Consider the following 21,833-nt stretch of genomic DNA (forward strand, 5'->3'; position numbering starts at 1 on the left):
CCATTTCTCAAAGTCCTTTCATATCAGTTTCCTCATTTCCCCCCACTGTAATACCACCATATAACATTCATGTCCCAAACCTTAGAAGATGTCCTTAGGATATCTGGAGAATGGATCAGAGACTGGGTCTCCAATTACCTAGGCACAGTGATGCCAAGTAATATTTCAGCTTCAACCTTGACCACACCGACAGCTGCAGAAAAGCCTGAGAAGCCACCCGTTCTTGTACAAGTTTTTACGTATTTTTGGCTAGAGAAATTATGCTTACAAATGGACTCAGGAGTCTTAGAGAGTTGTGTAAACATGCCTCCAGACCATAGTCCCAAAGAATTGAAAAGGGTGCAGGGGGAATTCAAATGCACTAATAGTATGTGACTATGTCATCTTACCACTCTGAGCCACATTTTGCCCATCCGCAAAATGGAAGTGTTGGACTAGATTATAAACTCCATATGCCTTTCAACTCTTAAAGCCTTCTTCATTGTTTGTAGTGAAAATCCATTCTCTACCTATGACTTCAGATGCCACTTTAGAAAGCAAAGGCATGGAGGATGAAGAGACTGATAAACAGGAAAGTGACCTCCACCTAAGTACTCAGACCATAATCCTAAAATATATCTTAGTGACCTTCTTGTTCCTCACTGCCCCCCCCCCACATCATGTTGGCCACAAAAACCTTCCACATCTGCCTCCATAGCACCTGTTTTTCATCCCTGCCTCTGCTATTCTGATTCAGCCATCATCTTTTCTTGCCCATTGTTATTGGCTGACTGTGTCCCCTTAAATTCATATAGTCAAGTCTTAATCCCCAGTACCTCAGAACATGACTGCATTTGGAGATAGGGTCTAAATTTAAAGAAGCAATTAAATTAAAGTGAGATAATTAGGGTGAACCCTAATCCAATATGGCTGGCATTCTTAACAAGAAGAGGAGATGTGGACACAGAAGAAAAACCATGTGAGGGTACAGAAAGAAGACAGCCATCTACAAGCCAAGGACCAAGGCCTCAGAAGAAATCAACCCTGCCAACACCATTCTACCTCTGAAACTAATTATAAAGAAAAGAAAAACCCTGCCAACACCTTGATCTCGGACTTTTAGCTTCCAGAATTGTGAGAAAATAAATTTCTGTTGTGTCAGCCCCTAAGCCTGTGATACTTTGTTGCGGAGCCCTGGCAGATTAATATACACATACTGTAACATGTACACCCTACCTGTCTCTTTGTCTGCCATCACGCCTTTGACTCCCTCCACTGTTCCCATACAGTTGCTGTGGATCATTTCTAAAACCCAGATCTGAAATTTTATTTTTCCTTTCAAACTTTTCAAAAGCTGTGCACGATGATTACAGAAATCAATTCTCAGCTTCCTTTATGATAATCCCTGTTCACCTCAGTACTCTCCCTTTCCATTCCCACCATGGACCTCACAGACAACTTGTGTTCTTTGAGATTAACGTGTTTCTTGCCCTTTTTAAAATAGGCTTCCCCTTTTGCTGGGAAGGTTCTTCTTGCAAAACAAACATATACTTCTCTGTAAGTTTCACCTAGTCAGTACTTCTACCTGCCCTAAGCCATGTATATTCATTTATTCCTTCTTTCCCAGCCCAAAGGGATCCGTTTTTTAATTTACTTTAATTTTTATTACAAATACAAATTGCTTGTATTTAAGGCATACAATGTGATGATTTAATATACGTATACACACTCAAGTTAATTTAACACATCTATCACCTCATAGTTACCTTTTTTGTAGATAAGGACACTTAAAATCTACTCTCTTAGCAAATTTCAAGTATACAGTAAATTTTTTTAAAAGATTTTATTTATATATTTGAGAGAGAGAGAATGAGAGATAGAGAGCACGAGAGGGAAGAGGGTCAGAGGGAGAAGCAGACTCCCTGCTGAGCAGGGAGCCCGATGTGGGACTTGATCCCGGGACTCCAGGATCATGACCTGAGCCGAAGGCAGTCGCTTAACCAACTGAGCCACCCAGATGGCCTACAGTAAATTTTTAGTAACAACAGTCACCCTGTACGTTAGATCACCAGAACTTATTCCATAACTGAAATTTGTACCCTTTGACCAATATCTCTCCATTTCATGCCCACCCCCCTCCAAGACCTGGCAAACACCTTTCTGCTCTTTTTTGTGAGTTCAACTAATTTAGATTCACCATGTAAGTGAGATCACACAAGATTTGTTTTCTGTGTCTGGTTTATTTCCCTTAGCATAATGTCCTCCACATTCATCCAAGTTGTCCAAAATGGCAGGATTTCCTTCTTTTTAACACTGAATAATATTCCACTGTATATATGTGTACTTATATATGTACATGTGATATATAGAGTTCAAATTTTCTTTATCCATCCATCCATTCATCCAAACACTTAGGTTGTTTCCATGTCTTGGCTATGTGAATAAAAATGCAGTGACCAAGGGACTGCAGTTATCTCCTCAAGATACTGTTTCATTTCCTTCAGATATATACCCAGAAGTGGAATTGCTGGATCATAAGATAGTTTCATTTTTAACTTTTTGAGGAACTTCCATACTATTCTTCATGATGGTTGTATCAATGCACATTCCACCAACAGTGTACAAGGGCCCCCTTTTCTTTACATCATTGTGAACACTTGTTATCTTTTGTCTTTGGCGTAATAGCCATCTTAACAGGTTGAATGAATATCTCATTGTGGTTTTGATTTACATTTCCCTGATGATTAGTGATGTTGAGTACCTCTTCACATACCTGTAGACCATTTGTATATCTTCTTTGGGAAAATGTCAGTTCAGTGGGTCCTTTGCCCATTATTTAACTGAATTGTTTGTTTTTTTGCTACTGAGTTGTGTGAGTTCTTTTTATATTTTGGATATTAACTCCTTATCAGATGTATAGTTTTTAAATATTTTCTCCTCTTCTGGAGGTTGCTTTTTCACTCTGTTGATGGTTTTCTTTGCTGTGCAGAAACTTGTTAGTTTGATGTAGTCCCACTTACTTCTGCTTCTATTGTCTTTGCTTTTTTTTTTTAAGAGAAAATTGTATTGCCATTAGATTGCCAAATGCTTTTGTAGTCAAATCCAAAAAATCATTTCCAATGTCATGTAGCTTTAATCTATGGGGTTTTTTGGTAGAAGCTCTATGGTTTTAGGTCTTCTGTTTAAGTCATTAATCAGTTTTGAGTTGATGTTTTTGATATGGTATAAGAGAAGTGTCCAATTTTATTATGTTGCATGTGGATACCCAATTTTTCCAATAACATTATTGAAGAGATTAGCCTTTCCTCACTGTGTATTCTTTATGACTTTGTAAAAACTAGTAGGCCATACATATGTGAGTTTATTTCTGGGCTGTTCCATAGGTCTAATGTGTCTGTTTTTATGCCAGTACCATAATGTTTTGATTACTATAGCTTTGTAGTATATTTGAAATCAAGAAGTGTGATGCTTCTAGCTTTGTTCTTTCTCAAGATAGCTTTGGCTATTTGGAGATTTTTGTGGTTCCATGTGAATTTTAGGATTGTTTTCTCTATTTCTGTGAAAAAAAAACATTGGAACCCTCAGTTTGTTCCTTATAGTTAAGGGTCTCTTATGGTTTGCCTCCCTCTCTGTTTTTATCTTATTTTATTTTTCCTTCCTTTCCCTATGTTCATCTGATTTGTTTCTTAAATTCCGCATATGAGTGAAATCATATGGTATTTGTCTTTCTCTGATGGACTTATTTGCTGGAGGGAAAGTGGGTGGTATGATGGGGTAATTGGGTGATGGGCATTAAGGAGGGCACTTGATGTAATGAGCACTGGGTGTTATATGCAACTGATGAATCACTAAATTCTACCCCTGAAACTAATGGCCTATTGTATACCTTTTCAATTTAACCACCTGGTGACTGTACTGGGGTATCCCATTATGGCTATAATTTGCATTTTCTTGATGTAGAAATTAACTTGAACACATTTTCATATATTTATTAACCACTTGGTTACTCTCTTCTGTGAAATATCTGTTGTTCAAGTCTTTTCTCCTGGGTTGTCTCTCTTTTCCTATTGATCTGTGGGTGTCCTTTTTATATTCCAAGTATGAGTTCTTTGTAAGATTATAAGTATATGTATTATACTATTTTCTCCAATTCTCTGACTTGCTTTTTCTTTCTTTCAATGCTATCATTTGGTGATTTTTTTTCCTTCTTGGTCAGCACTCAGAAAGAAAAAACACAGCTGACATCTGGTATCTGCACTAGTTGCTACCAGTTGGGCCATGTTGTTTCCCTCCTGAACATAAACAAGTTCACAGACTCTTAAAGTCAGTAAAGGACTCTCTGTGACCGAGATGGAATAAAATGTCTTATATCCTTATAGTTAAGCCTGTCTCTTGTAAGCAGCATATGGTTGAGCTTTCTTTCTTATCCAGCTTGGAAATATTAGTCTAAAAACTCTATTTGAGCTTTTAGTTGATTTGCATTTAAATTATTTAATTTACTCCAAAGAAGACATACAAATGGCCAACAGACACATGCAAAAAATGCTCCACATCACTTGTCATCAGGGAAATACAAATCAAAACCACAATGAGATACCAGAGTGGCAAAAATTAACAAGACAGGAAACAACAAATGTTGGCGAGGATGTGGAGAAAGAGGAACTCTCTTATACTGTTGGTGGGAATGCAAGCTGGTGCAGCCACTCTGGAAAACAGTATGGAGGTTCTTCAAGAAGTTAAAAAATAGAGCTACACTATGGCCCAGCAATTGCACTACTGGGTATTTATGCCAAAGATACAGATGTAGTGAAAAGAAGGGGCAACTGCACCTCAATGTTCATAGCAACAATGTCCACAATAACCAAACTGTGGAAGGAGGTGAGATGTCCTTCAACAGATGAATGGATAAAGAAGATGTGGTTCATATATACAATGGAATATTACTTAGCCATCAGAAAGGATGAATACCTACCATTTACAATGACATGGATGGAACTGGAGGGTATTATGCTAAGTGAAATAAGTCAAGCAGAGAAAGACAATTATTATATGGCTTCACTCGTATGTGGAATATAAGAAACAATACAGAGGATCATAGGGGAAGGGAGAGAAAACTGAATGGGAAGAAATCAGAGAGGGTGACAGACTACAAGAGACTCTTGACTACAGGAAACAAATTGAGGGGTGTGGAAAGGGAGGTGGGTGGGGGGATGGGGTAACTGGGTGATGGGCATTAAGGAGGGCACGTGATATGATGAGCACTGGGTGTTATATGCAACTAATGAATCATTGAACACTACATCAAAAACTAATGATGTACTATATGTTGGCTAATTGAATTTAAATTAAAAAAAAGTCTATTCTTCGGGTAAAAAATGTTACATCCCTGCCCTGCCACTTTCTTGGGCAATGTATCAAACCTTCTGAGCTTCAGAATCCTTTTCAATGAAGTGGATATTATTTAATACTACCCTTCTCATAACATTGTAAAGACAAATAAGATAAAGTATACAACACACCTAATGTAGTGTTATACTCATTATATGTAACATATGATAAATACATTTATTGTACTTGAAAAAAAAAGACAGGTTCTGTCGCAGGACCTATCACAAATGCAGAAATGTCCTCCAATGTCCATCATTTTTGCATGTGCCGGCTTTTTCCATAAAGCCTCCCCTCTCTTTTCTCCTGCTACCAGTTTTCTAGGTCTCTATAAACAATGCCTTAGAAACAATGTTTGTATTTCTCTAAACTTTTTTCTCTACACTGGAATGATGATGATAGTCGAGTTTACTCCCTTACTTATATTAAAATCAAGCTAAAAATTCTTGACATATTTATGAAAATCATAATAGGTAACAATAAAGTATTAATGTATTTGATTAATTTCATATATTTAATTATAAGCACAAATGACAATTTCAATCATCTCATATAAAAATAATGTCTGATGACTGAACACTGAAGTTCTCAACTTCTGTCTAAATGCAGGATTCAGAAAGACATAAACATATTCTTCCTGATGTCTTCATTGGGTGTGAGACTTCCAGAAGAGCAGAATGAGGAGCTCAGCAAATCCTCTCCTCAAAAATGAATCATAGGGTCCTTCAATATGGAAGTGGAAGGCAGAAAAACAGATAGATAGAATGATATGATATGATAAGACCCAGTGTTGGTGGCTTTGAGGATGGAAGAAGGGACCCAGAAGCTAAGGAATGTAGGAAGTCTCTAGAAGCTGGAAAGGGCAAGGAAACAGGTATTCCTTTCAGCCCTGGAATTCAGCCTCGCCTGCACTTTGATTTCACCCCTACAAGACTCATTTGGACTCTAAATTACAGAACTGTAAAATAATAAATTCTGCTGTGGTAAGTCACTAAGTTTGTTGTAATTTATTGCAGCACTCATAGAACACTAATACAGCAGGTGAGATATTGGACTTAGAAAAGAAAGACTTCTGTGCAATCAAATATATTCAGGAACTAAAAGAAACCACTTAAAGAATTAACATGAAATATAATGACAACAAAATAAATATGATAATAGCTCATCCAATTGCAAATATAGGTGAAATGATAGAAATTTTTTTAAAAGAACTAAATAGAAATTCAAATAAAAATTCTGGGGTGGAAACATACAATAACTGAAATTAAATATACACTACAGGGGCTTAACAGAAGATTTAATCTGGAAGATGAAATAATCAGTGAACTTTAAGGTAGTTCAATTGAGAGTATTCAGTCTGAAGAGCAGTGAGAAAAAAAGAATGAGAAAATGAATAGCACCTTGGGGATCAGTGAGATACTATGAATATTATCAATATATGTGTAATGGGAGCTTCAGAAGGAGAGAGGAGAGAAAAAGAGGAAGAAAAACTATTTGAAGAAATAATGGTCACAAACTTCTATGTTTTATCAAAATAATGAGGACAACATTAATGTACATATTAAACAAGTTTAGTAAACTCCAAGTAGGATAAGTTCACACCTAAACAAATCATTATCATCATGATTAAACTTTTGAAAGGAAAAAACAAAGAGAAAATCTTGAAAACAGGAAAAAAAAAAACAATATACAAAATTCAGTTTTGTTTCTATACACTAACAATGAACTAAGGAAGGAATGAAGAAAAACTGATCTTTGACCTGAGTGCTGAGAATACACAATGAGGAAAGAACAGTCTCTTCGATAAATTATGTTAGAACAACTGGATATCTACATGCAAAAGAATTAAGTTGGACTCCTTTCTTAGACTAGACACAAAAATTAACTCAAAATAGTCTAAAGACTTAAATGTAAGACTTCAAACTGTAAAACTCCTAAAAGGAAACATAGTGGGAAACTTCATGGCATTAGTATTAGCAATTATTTCTTGGATTTGACACCAAAACCACAGGCAACAGCAGCAAAATAAAGCAAAAATAAAGAAATGGCACCACATCGTGGTATGTCATGGAAGATTTTATAACCCTGGCCTTGAAGTCACTTCTCTCCACATTCCACAGCTCAGAATTAGACATATTGCTCTATCTAACTGCAAGAGACTGGGATATTGCCAATAAGGACAAATGGACTGGTGAGGAACAGTGTATGTCATGGGCCATGATCTCATCTGCTGCCATTCTATCATGTCACTCTGACCCTGATCAAGATCTCTGGAGGCTCCAACCACATCTCAGTAATTCAAAGTAAGAAGAATATTCATCTAAAGGGAAGTGCAAGGAGGTACAACAAAGTCCCAATAATGTCCATCATGAATTTTTATACCTTTTTTAGATGTCAAAAGATTACGTATTTCCTCTAAAATATTTTTTTTTCATTTTTTCTTTCCTCATGTCCCTGCTCATGCCCTAAGTGCAGATTTGTAATGCCTATTGGGTATTCTAGCACTGTTGTCTCCATTTGTTCTTTTTCTCTATCCACAAATATTAGGGGAGCACCTGATAGAATAACTAATAGCTAAGATTGGCATCTTCCTGTCCCCCAGTGGAAATGTGTGTCAGGATCAAAATCTCCAATGATTATTTTCCAACAGGCAGTTGCAAGGTCAGTGTATCAGTTAACTTCTCCTGAATAAAAAAGCACCATAAAACTTAGAGGCTTGAATAAATCATTCTATTTAGCTCATGATTCTGTGCATTGACTTGGCAATTCTTCTGGTCTGGACAAGCTTGACTGATCTCTACTGGGCTGTACATATGTTCATGCTCAGCTGGTGGTTGAGTCGTTTGATGATCTAGGATAACATTACTCATATATCTGACATTTGATTGGATGTCATTCAGGGCACCTTAGTTCTCCTCTATATAGCATCTCCACTTCCAGCAGGTTGGTTTGAGTTCATCAATTGAGCAAACTTTCAGGATCACAAGTGCAGCAATAGATTGAGACCAATGCATGAGAATTTTTCAAGCCTATGTTTGCATTATTTTTGCTAACATCCATTGGCCTAAATAAATCACCTGGCCAAGCCCACAGTCAAGTGGTGGCAAAAAAGCTCTACCTCTTTTTTTTTTTATGTTATGTTAGTCACCATACATTACATCATTAGTTTTTGATGTAGTGTTCCATGATTCATTGTTTGCGTATAACACCCAGTGCTCCATTCAATATATATCCTCCTTAATACCCATCACCAGGCTATCCCATCCCCCCACCGCCCTCCCCTCTAAAACCCTCAGTTTGTTTCTCAGAGTCCATAGTCTCTCATGGTTCCTCTCCCCTTCCCCCCCCCCCTTCATTTTTCCCTTCCTACTATCTTCTTTTTTTTTTAACATATAATGTATTATTTGTCTCAGAGGTACAGGTCTGAGATTCATCAGTCTTACACAATTCACAGTGCTCACCATAGCACATACACTTCCCAATGTCTATCACCAACACCCCATCCCTCCCACCCCCACCTCTTAATGAGAGAATCTGCAACACCCCATTGCAAGGGCATCAATGCAGAGAGGGGCAGAATTTGTAGCCTTTTTACCATCTTCAGTGGTGACAGAGTTTCCTTTAAAGATCTTCTTCACATTAATAAATACATCATTATTATTATTAATAACTCACTTTGGGGCCTCAATTTCTGAGGGATAAATAAATCTTTGATATTGAGATTTCAAGGTTTGTTACCTTTGCATAGCCTAGCTTAACTGAAAAGATGTAGGACAAAGCCTCCCTCTGCTGGACTGATATGTGGCTAACTTGCATACTGAAAAGTTTCAGGAAAAAAAATCCTGTTTTTTAAGAATAGGACCATAATAATTGCAAGTCAGCATGGTGTGAATATCTTTGCAGAGAATTCTGGCCATAACCCTAAGTCTCTTAGGTCTTTTTTAAAATAATCATTTTAATTGAAGTATAACTTGTCTATAGAAAAGTACAAAAATCGTAAGTATATAGTCTGGTGAATTATCCAAAATGAACAAGCCCATGTAACCATTACCTTGGTCAAGAAATAGAACCTTACCAGTGTGCATTCCCACCAACAGTGTAAGAGGGTTCCCCTTTCTCCACAACCACACCAGCACTTGTTTCCTGTCTTGTTAATTTTGGCCATTCTAACTGGTGTAAGGTGGTATCTCATTGTGGTTTTGATTTGTATTTCCCTGATGGCTAGTGGAGGTTCCTCAAGACATTAAAAATAGAGCTACCCTATGACCCAGTGATTGCACTACTAGGTATTTACCCCAAAGATACAGCTGTAGTAAAAAGAAGGGGCAAATGCACCCGTGTTCATAGCAGCAATGTCCACAATAGCCAAACTGTGGAAGGAACTGAGAGATGTCCTTCAACAGACAAATGAACAAAGACGATGTGGTACATATATACAATGGAATATTACTCAGCCATCAGAAAAGATGAATACCCACCATTTGCATTGACATGGATGGAATCAGAGGGTATTATGCTAAGTGAAATAAGTCAAGCAGAGAAAGACAATTATCATATGGTTTCACTTATTTGTGGAACATAAGGAATAGGGCAGAGGACCATAGGGAAAGGGAAGAAAAACTGAATGGGAGGAAATCGGAGAGGGAGACAAACCATGAGAGACTATGGACTCCGGGAAACAAACTGAGGGTTGCAGAAGGGAGGTGGGTAGGCAGATGAGGTAACTGGGTGATGGGCATTAAGGAGGGCACATGATATGATGAGCACTGGGTGTTATACACAACTAATGAATCATTGAACACTACAACAAAAACTTATGATGTACTATATGCTGGCTAACCGAACATAATAAAAAAATAGAACTTTACCAGCATTATGGAAGTTCATCTTATTTTCCCTTGCCAGAGTTATCACTATCCTATTTCTAATGCCATATAAATTTTTCTTATTTATATAAATATATATATAATATATAAAAGGGAATCATGGCTCTCTTCACTCATCATTGTGTTCTTGAGATTAATCCATGTTGTGTGGAGAAATAGTCTATTTTCTTTGCAATACAGTATATTTATTCTCGTTGACATGCTTTAGAGTTAAGATAATCCTTCTATGTATGTTTTTGTATGTGCCTTTTGGTGAAAATATGTATTCATTCCTGTTATGTATATCCTTATTGTGGATATAGTGAAGCATATGGAATTTATATGTTCAGTTTTCACTTATATTCCTACCAGCAGTATAAGAGGGTCCCAGTCCCTCCATAGTCTCACCGACATAGGGAATTGTCATGCGTTCAGCCATTTTGGCATATGCTGAGTAACATCTCACTGAGGTTTCATTGGCTTTTCCTTGATAGCTAATGTGTATCGACACCCTGTCTTATGTTTAGGGGCCATTTAGATGCCCAGTTTGTGTAGTGCCTGCTCATGTCTTTTTCACTCTGTGTGGTAAGCAAGCAAGGTAAAATATAATCTCCTTTCCTCTGTACTGTCTACATCTACTGAACAATCTCAGAATTTTCATTGCTTTCTTAACTGGAGTCTTTTATCAAATTCTGTGGCTCCCACCTGACTCCCCTCCTCCAATCATGAATCTTCAGAGAATAAAACACAGACACAAGAGACTGGAATGCAATTTTATAGTGAAAATATTTGACAGGAGGGTTTCCAGAAGGGGATGTTGTTGAGGGCCTTCAGTAATAAGGCATACTTGTGGTGATTGTTTTCGACCACACAACTTCGTTCACTATTACTTGAGGAAGGGCAGTGGATTCTGTGGTAATGCAGCACTTTCCTTTGCCTCGACAGGCGTGAACTTCAGTTTCATCGTGTCTGCATCGTTCTCTGCATATTCCATAGCCTTGGTGACATTTAGTTGCTGGTTCTGTCTTCATTTTTTTGAGTACTTTTCTCATGCTTCCTGGGAAAGATATGGCTATGGTCAGTCTCCATGCAACCACGATCACAGAAGACAGAATGTGAAGTGCATAGGAGCGCGGATCGAAATCATCTAGATGCAACCCTGGGCGTTCTTATTTACTAGATCTTGGTCTTTGGACAAGTAACTTCAGCTCTCTGCCGCTTCATTTCCATCTGTACAATGGAAATAATAATAATAGAGACTACTTCTTAAGATTGTTGTGATTATTAAGTGAATTAACATATTTAAAGTGCTTAGAATAGTATCTGGCACTTAGTAAAAGGTGACTAAACATTAGCCTTTGTTGTAGTTATTGGTGGTGTTTTTCCTATTGCTATTATTACTAAAGGGATTTTCCTGAGAATTTAAGTCTACCAAATTTGCCTCTGTGAGCACTTGTTGGGCAAGTTCCCATTTACCTGAACAGATATGTGCTTCTAATGCTCAATTCCTTGGAGATAGCTAGCTTCTACTGTAAGGCAGGACACACACATATTGGTGCACATGTTTATCAGTGCTTCCGTGCTTTGAAATAATAAATATGTGTCACAGGTGAAACCCTCTTTGCACTGACCCCCAAACAGGTATTGTGTCAGTGTGCACATTGGCATGGATACATGTGTATAACTCAATTTATTCACAGATCCACTATCACACACAAACTGAGCATGGACACACCCATTGTTGTGCATTCACAACCATGTATCAATGCACAGGTCAACAAACTAGTTACACCAATATATACATATGTATACAAGCCCTCTGCCTGAAAATATTTTATGGTACAGCTCCCAACATATAGCTACCATTCTGTAAGCATTACTCATTAGAAACAGTTAGCTATCTCAAAAAAAAAAAAAAAAAAAAAAAAGCCCTTTGGAAAGAATATGACTACTGTCAAACATTTTTAAAATATTTATTTATTTATTTATTGAGAGGGAGAAAGAGAGCACAAGTAGGAGAGGGGCAGAAAGAGAGGGAGAGGGACCAGCCAGCAGACTCCCTGCTGAGCACGATGTCCGTCGTCATGGGGCTCAATCTCACAACCCTGAGATCATGACCTGAGCCTAAATCAAGAGTTGGATGCTTAACCCAGGTGGCCCTACTACTATAAAATATTAAAAACTATTTGTGCTGAGAATTTTTATATGTTACCTTAGTGAAAATTTACAGCATGCAGTCATTATCTCCATTTTTCAAATAAGAAAACTAAAGCACAAAGAGAGACCATGTTCCTGCTAAGGTTCCCAAGGTGGAAAAAGAGTGAGCCAAGATTTAATTTCTGGTCTACATGACTCAGAACTCTGGAATGACATCTGGAAGATGGTAGACTAGGAAACTTCGGACATCATTTCCCCCACAGAAACACCAAATAAGCATTATGTGGACCAAAGCAGCTTTGTGGGAATTCTAGAAACCAGTTAAGAAGTTGCATCAACAAAGCGAACACCTAAACAAGAAAAAGCCACATTCAGAATGGTAGGAACATTTGTGGCATTTTTGTTCATTCTTTCTCCATCCACTCCTTGGTGCAAGGTGGCATGGTCAGGAAGAAACCACCCAATTCCCAGCTCTTCCCTCAGCATAGAAGAAAAAAAGTGGAATTTTCTTCCAGTATTCTGGCTTACGTCAGGGCTGCCTGAGGAATTCATTTCTGCCTTGCTTGACTCAGAATATTGACAGGAATGATGGCACAGTTTGGATTACAGGTTGGAGACTGCTGAAGGCAGTGGTGAGCCCTGTGACTTAAGAGAATTCCAGGGGACAATAGTCCCATGGGAGCCTCAGGACAAGAGATTATGGAAAGAGGAATACAACAGAACACTTAAGGCCTTGACAATAAACAGATGTAAGTTTCTAAGAAAAATTAAGGAATTTAAAAGCAGCATGTATAATTGGGGTTGGGGGAAGCACATGCACAGGTCCAGAGAGGACACATTCCTGGAAAATGCCTGAGAGGACCTTGAGCTTTCACAAGATAAGTGAAGTCTACCTCTGAAAGAGCCAGTAGGTAAAGACTTGGAAAGGGAACTGTTTTTCAAATGGCCAGTTTTCCAAAAAAAGATCGCAAGACATGCAAAGAACAGGGAAACATGACTAACTAAAAGAAACAAAATAAATCTCCAGAAACTTACCTCAAAGAAACAGGCCTCAGACTTACTGAAGACTTTAAAACAACTATCTCAAATATACATCAATGAGCTAAAGGAGAACATGGACAAACAACTAAAGAAAATCAGGAATATAACACATGAACAAAATTAAAATATCAACAAAGAGATATAAATTATGAAAATAGAATTAAACAGAAAATCTGGAGCTGAAAAATACAACAACTGAAATGAAAGTCATGGCAGGGTTTTAACAGCAGACACAGGAATTTCTACTACTCCCCCCCACCCTTAAAACAAAACAAAACAAAACTAAAAAAACCCCTCAATTTGAACAACTACCTATGCACAAAAATGCATTGATAAGAGCCAGTGGATTTCAGGTGAACAATTACAGAACCTCAGTGAAGCACAAAAATAAGAAAAAAATGCACTGAGGAGGATAAGAAAGACGGAGTCACACTATCTCCATCACCCTCCCCCAAGCTCATGCAACCCAGTTCAGAGACAATTTCCCTGTGAGAGAAGGAGTGTAACCTGAGTGCCCAATTAGCATAAGTAAGGAAATAACAAACATCAGATTGGAACAAATGGAATAAAGGCAGAAAAAACAATAGAAAAAATCAACAAAACTTAGCTGGTTTTTTAAAAAGATAAACAAAATTGACAACCCTTAGCTAGATTAACTAAGAAAAAAAGAAAGAACAATTAAATAAAATAAGAAATTAAAGAGAGAAATTCTAAAAAAAAAAATAGAGAGAAATTCTAATTCACAGAACTGAAATACAAAATATCGTAAGAGACCACTACAATTATATGCCAACAAATTAGATAACCTATGAAAATTAGATAAAACCTATAAACATCCAACTTACTAAGATTAAATCATGAATAAATTTGAACACACTAATAATGAGTAAAGAGATTGAATCTGTAATTAAAAACCTCCCAATAAAGAAAAGTCCAGGACTAGATGATTTCACTGGTTAATTCCACCAAACATTTAAAGAAAAATTAACACCAATACTTCTCAAACTCTTCCAAAAAATGAAAGAGGAGAGAGAACACTCCCAAATTCATTTTATGAGGCCAGCATTGTTTTGATACCAAAGATAGTCAAGGACACTGAAAGCAAATGAAACTATAGGCCAATAACCCTGATGAATACAGATGCAAAAATTCTGAACAAAATATTTGCAAACCAAATTTAACAGCACATTGAAAGGATCATACACATGATCAAGTGGGATTTATCCTTGGGAGGCAAGAACATTTCAACATATGCAAATCAATGAGATCCATTACATTAATAAAATGAAAGATAAAAATCATATGATTATCTAAATAGAGACAGAATAATTATTTGACAAATTTCAAAATAATTTCATGATAAAACTCTCAAGACATTGGGTATTCAAAGAATATACATCACCATAATAAAGGCCATATATGACAATCCAACAGCTAACATCATCCTGGATAGTGAAAGTTTGAAAGCTTTCCTGCTATGATCTGAACAAGACAAGAGTGTATACTCTCACTACTTCTTTTTTTTTTTTTAAGATTGTCTTTATTTGACAGAGACACAGCGAGAGAGGGAACACAAACAGGGGGAGTGGGAGAGGGAGAAGCAGGCTTCCCGCCGAGCAGGGAGCCCAATGCGGAGCTTGATCCCAGGACCCTGGGATCGTGACCTGAGCTGAAGGCAGATGCTTAACTGACTGAGCCATCCAGGTGCCCCACTCTCACTACTTCTATTCATCATAGTACTAGATGTCCTAGCCACAGTGATTAGGCAAGAAAAAGAAATAAAAGTCATCCAAATCAGAAAGGAAGAAGTAAAATCATCACAAGTAAAGTCAAGGCCAGAGGAAGGATGCTTTGCAAGAGTGGCCCTGCAATTATAATAAACCTCTACTAGATGTGAATTTCTCAACTCTTCCTAATCCTGACCATCTAACACTCACATTTAGATACTGCCCCATTTATCCTCAGTACACAATCTGTGTTTTAAGACCAATTTAACAAGTCATAAATGATTTTTTAAAAATTTTATTTATTTATTTGACAGAGAGAGACACAGCGAGAGAGGGAACACAAGCAGGGAGAGTGGGAGAGGGAGAAACAGGCTTCCCCCTGAGCAGGGAGCCCCATGGGGGGCTCGATCCCAGGACCCTGGGATCATGACCTGAGCTGAAGGCAGATGCTTAATGACTGAGCCACCCAGGCCCCCCTAACAAGTCATAAATTAAATAACAACTACACCAACAACTAAAAACCTGCAATGTGCCTTTTCTAAGAGCTCCATCCAGGGCATGCATATGCATATGTGTAATATATATGTATAGCTTGGATTTTCTTATAGGAGAGATTGTTCAAAATAGTTCCTGGCAACCCTTGTGTGCTGCTGGTGGGATGCAAATTGGTGCAGCCACTGTGAAAAACAGTATGGAGCTCCCTTAAAAAGTTAAAAATAGAAATACCATATGATCTAGTAATTCCACTACTGTGTGTTTACCCAAAGAAAATGAAAACACTAATTCAAGAAGATACATGCTCTCCTAGGTTTACTGCAGCATTATTTACAATAGCCAAGATAAGGAAGCAACTTAAGTGTCCATCAATAGATGAATGGATAAGGAAGACATGGTGTGCATATAGATACAATGGACTATTACTCAGCCATAAAAAAGAATGAGATCTTTCCATTTGCAGCAACATGGCTGGATCTAGAGGGTACAATCCTAAGTGAAATAAGTCAGTCAGAGAAAGACAAATACCATATGATTTCACTCTTACATGGAATTTAAGAAACAAAATGAACAAATGAAAAAAAAAAAAAAAGAGAGAGAGACTCTCAACAAAAAACCAGACTCTTAAATACAGAAAATGAACTGGTGGTTGCAAAAGGGGAGGTGGGAGATGGGTAAAATAGATAAAGGAGATTAAGAGCACACTTATCTTGATGAACACTGAGAAATGTATAGAATTGTTGAATCATATTGTACACCTGAAACTAATATAGCACTGTATGTTAATTATATTTAAATTAAAGATAGTTCCTAGCAATGAATTCTTTCAGATGGACATGTTAAATAATCATTAAGATCATTAAGGAAGCAGAACCACTTATAATTCTTGAAGCATGAAATTTTGCTTTCATTTTATTTGTAAACCCACTTGCAGTGACCATAACTACTCTAATGTTTTACTGAGCATGGGAACAAGTATACCTTAAGGAAGAGAAGGATAGGAAATAGGTCAAGGAAGGGGGGGATAGGAAGATGGAAAGTAAGAAGGAAGGGGTGATAATGAGGAAAGAATGATAGAACAGGAAATGTCGAAGGGAGAAGAAGAAAGGGAAAAGCTAAACAAGGTAACTGAGCTCAAACCCAAGAAAGAAGCAACAACCTTGATTGTCTATAGGGATAGTTAAAGATTCTCTGATGTTTTTGTTGTCTTTTGTTGTATTCTGGTGTGTGTGTGTTTACTTTAAATGCCAAGATTTGAAGGGATCTGGAAACATTTGAGCCTCCTGATTTCATTTACCTGCACTGTCTTCTCTTACATTTAGGGCTATCTGTGGTCCATGAGAGTCACGTTTAAGGAAGTCTTTGAAAGATGGGAAAAAGACATTGGATATGTTTAATCCAGAGCCAGTTGATTGCCATTTTAAAAACAGCCTTGCTGTGATCAACTCAGATGTCTCATTCAAGTCCAATGAGCCTCTACTCTAGCCTAATACAAATTCTATCCATTTCAACCTCACATTCAGTCTCCTTGAAACAAATACCTGACAAAACCTAACTCCAAACCCCAGGTCTACCTCCATCCTATGCCCACCCAATCCCCAGTCCCAAGACAAACACAACACTAATCAAGACACCCAACACCAATATCTAGCTTCAGCACAACAACCAGCCCACATGGAAACTCCATCTACTTCAATTTTCAGCTTCACCCAACTTAACTGCAAGATTCATTCAACTACAAATATTCCCAACCCAGCCTATCCAAAACAATCAGCCCGATCTAATTTCATAAATACAATCACTCACTTCCACTGAATTACTATTTATTTTTCTACCATTATCCCAACCAAAATGTGCTGTCCTTTCTACACAATTCACTTCCCAGTCTCCAAAGTAACCCCTTGATTGATCCTATAAAGCCTCAACTTGGACTCAATTCCTCACACCTAAACCATGTCTCAGTCTGTCATCCCAATGATATTGCTACCCTAATATGCTGTATGTCCAGTAGTCTATTGGAGCACCTCTATCCAGGAGCACAAAACCCTTAAATGAATCATAGCAATACAAAGCCAGTAAGATCCCTGCATGATAAAAACTTGAGGTTAACATCTCTAAGCTGCCTTACACCAAGTAATCAAAATTGCAAAACCATATGCAGAACACCGGAATCTTTGAAAATAGCTTGAGTTACCTGAAGTCTTATGAACCAGGATCAGAATGATGACAATGGTCATTAAATAGGGCTTCATAATTGACAGATTCAGAGGATGAAGAGCACACAGAGAGAACAGGATAGATATCTTTTCAACAAGGCAATGTCCTGCTTTATTAGTTTCAGAAGTAGGCCAGGGTGTGGGCAGTGAACTAAGAAGGATGGGATATGTCTGAGGTCAGCCAGGCAGAAAGATAACATGTGTTATATATCTCATCTGGGCACTCTGTGTGAGTGTAGGATCTTGCCAGTTCCCACACAAAGGTGGGCTTTCCTTCCCAGTAAGAGACAGTAAAATTAGAGCCAGTTTGTATTTTTCATAAGACAAATTGGAATGAGTCAATCAATCAGTAAACTAAACAATGAAAAAAATCTAATTATCAGGAAAAAAAAGAAACTTAAAAAATATATATTTCTTTATACTCCTGTCAGGAGTATATCACATTAATCAGTAGTACTTAATGTGTATCCAACACTGTACTAGCCATCAAAATAAAAGAAAGGAAAAAAAGATGGGGGGGAACTGGGGGTGGTGGAAAAGGGAAGAAAAGATAGAAGGTAAAAAACAAAAGTCAGGGAGCAATGTTTAGAGATGGCAAAGTAGGAGATCCCAGTACTCATCCCCCAACAACAACAACATTTAATAAGTTTCCACTGATACAAATGGCTCTGGAGGACCACCAGAGTACAATGAAGAAGCTACAACAACTCAGTGGAGCACAAAAACCAAGGATACCTGCATAGAAAAGTATAAGAAGCATTTTACCTGCATCACCCCATCCCACAGCCTAGCAAACCTCAGCAACAAAAGGGATCTCCTCAGCAGCTACCACCATCTGCAAGGGAAAGGGAGAGAAGAAGGACCCCAGAACCCTTTGCCCAAGGAATTAAGCAGCCCTCACTGCCACTGAAAACACCTGAACATTTTGCCACTGAAGATCCTTGCAGTTTTCACTAATGCTAACTCTAGCCAGTAGAACTGCCCAGAGCCCACATTGCTACAAGAATACTATACCCAGCAAAATTATCCTTTAAAAGTGGAAAAAAGATAGTTTCCCAAAGAAAAACTGAGGAAGTTTGTCACCACTAGACCTGCCTTATAAGAAATGCTTAAGGAAGTTCTTCAACTTAAAATGAAAACACAGGGGTCCCTGGGTGGCTCAGTTGTTAAGCGTCTGCCTTCGGCTCAGGTCATGATCCCAGGGTCCTGGGATCAAGCCCCACATTGGGCTCCCTGCTTGGCAGGAAGCCTGCTTCTCCCTCTCCCACTCTCCCTGTTTGTGTTCCCTCTCTCGCTGTCTCTCTCTCTCTGTCAAATAAATAAAGAAAATCTTTTAAAAAATAAATAAATAAAATGAAAACACACTAAACAGCAATGTGAAAGCATAAATTTGACTGGTAAAGATAAATATATAGACAAATACAAAATAATATAAAACTGAAGAGGTCCATAAATTAATGTAAACTGTAATATAAAAGTTAAAAGACGGGTGCCTGGGTGGCTCAGTCAGTTGAGCATCCAACTCTTGATTTTGCTTGGGTCATGATCTCAGGATTGTGGAATTGAGTCCCACTTCAGGCTCCATGCTTGGCAAGGAGTCTGCTTGAGATTCTTTCCCTCTGCCCCTACCCCTGCTCACACTGGTTCACATGCTCTCTCTCTCAAATAAATAAATAAATAAATCTTTGGGGAAGAAAGGTTAAAAGAGAAATTTGTTAATGGATACATAATGTAAAAAGAAGCAAACTCTGACTACAATAACACCAAGTGTGTGTGGAGAGGGGATAAAAGTACAAAATTCTTATAAGAGACTAAAGGTAAGTTGTTATTAACTTAAAATAAATAATCACGCTATAAGATATTTTATGTAAGTCTCAAACTGACCTCAAAAAGAACAAAACCCTGTAATAGATATACAAAAGATAAGGAGAAAAGAATCAAAGCAAATCACTACAAAACATCAACAGGGGGCACCTGGGTGGCTCAGTTGGTTGGGCGACTGCCTTCGGCTCGGGTCATGGTCCTGGAGTCCTGGGATCGAGTCCCGTGTCGGGCTCCCTGCTCAGCAGGGGGTTTGCTTCTCCCTCTGACCCTCTCCCCTCTCATGTGCTCTCTCTCTCTCTCTCTCATTCTCACTCTCTCAAAATGAATAAATAAATCTTTAAAAAAAAAACAAAAAAAAACATCAACAGATAACAAAGAAAGACAGCATGAGAGAAAGAGAGGGACAAACTGCAAAACAGAAAACAACAAAATGGCAATAATAATTCCTCACCTATCAATAATTACTTTAAATGTATATTTGCAAATGACATATCAGATAAAGGGCTGGTATCCAAAATCTATAAAGAACTTATCAAACTCAACACCCAAAGAACACATAATCCAATCAAGAAATGGGCAGAAGACATGAACAGACATTTTTCCAAAGAAGACATCCAAATGGCCAACAGACACATGAAAAATTGCTCAACGTCACTTGGCATCAGGGAAATCCAAATCAAAACCTCAATGAGATACCATCTCACACCAATCAGAATGGCTAAAATTAACAAGTCAGGAAACAACAGATGTTGGTGAGGATGCAGAGAAAGGGGAACCCTCCTACACTGTTGGTGGGAATGCAAGCTGGTGCAGCCACTCTGGAAAACAGTATGGAAGTTCCTCAAAAAGTTGAAAATAAATGACCCTATGACCCAGCAATTGCACTACTGGGTATTTACCCCAAAGATACAAATGTAGTGATCTGAAAGGGCACATGCACCCCAATGTTTATAGCAATGTCCACAATAGCCAAACTATGGAAAGGGCCTAGATGTCCATCAACAGATGAATGGATAAAGATGTGGTATATATATACATGGAATATTAGCAGCCATCAAAGAAATGAAATCTTGCCATTTGCAACGATGTAGATGGAACTAGAGGGTATTATGCTAAGCTAAATAAGTCAATCAGAGAAAGACAATTATATGATCTCGCTGATATGTGGAATTTGAGAAACAAGGTAGAGGATCATGGGGGAAGAGATGAAAAAATGAAACAGGACAAAACCAGACAAGGAGACAAATCATAAGAGACTCAATCTCAGGAAACAAACTGAGGGTTGCTGGAGTGGAGGGGGGGTGGGAGGGATGGGGTGGCTGGGTGATGGACTTTGGGGAGGGTATGTACTATGGTGAGTGCTGTGAATTGTGTAAGACTGATGAATCACAGACCTGTACCCCTGAAACAAATAATACATTATATGTTAATTAAAAATTTTTTTAAAATAAATTAAAAAATTTAAAAAACTATTCATGTTAAAAAAATAATTACTTTAAATGTAAATGAATTAACTTCTCAACCCAAAGGCATAGAGTGACTAACTGGATTAAAAAATCAATAAAAACAGGATTTAAGAGATTCACACTAAATTTAAAGACACACCTAGGTGAAAATGAGGGCAAAGGGGTGAGAGAGGGGCTCATGCTGCAAGAGCAGCCCATCAAGGAAGTAAGTTTCTTCCCAGGAGGGCCAGGCAAGTGAATGCTAGAGTTTAAGAGTCTCAGTCTCTCTCCTGCTATAAGCCTCCCAACTGGTGCTGTTAACTGACACTCATGGACTTGGATACGAGGCTACGGTGTTTCAGAATCTGCAGGTACCTTGGAACGTACCCAAAGGACTCCTCATGTTGATGCATCTGCTCCATGGTCCTGAGATGTCTCCATTTTTTGCATCTTGCATGACCAGGCAACTGGATTAGGGTGGCATGCCCCAGGACCATTATTAGTGTCAAGAGCAACTTTTCCTACTTTTCCCATAGATCCCACTTCTCTCCCAGCCAGGGAGCACAGTGGGAACCCAGCAATGACACCATGTTTGTGAGTGCTATTCTCCTCACAAATAATAATGAGGAAAACTTCTCATTATTACTACTTTGCTTTCTCCAGGTCGCTTATTGTCATGCAAAGGGAATTTTTGAAATT

Source organism: Zalophus californianus, chromosome 8, assembly GCF_009762305.2.
Source record: "Zalophus californianus isolate mZalCal1 chromosome 8, mZalCal1.pri.v2, whole genome shotgun sequence".
NCBI classification, from domain to species: domain Eukaryota; kingdom Metazoa; phylum Chordata; class Mammalia; order Carnivora; family Otariidae; genus Zalophus; species Zalophus californianus.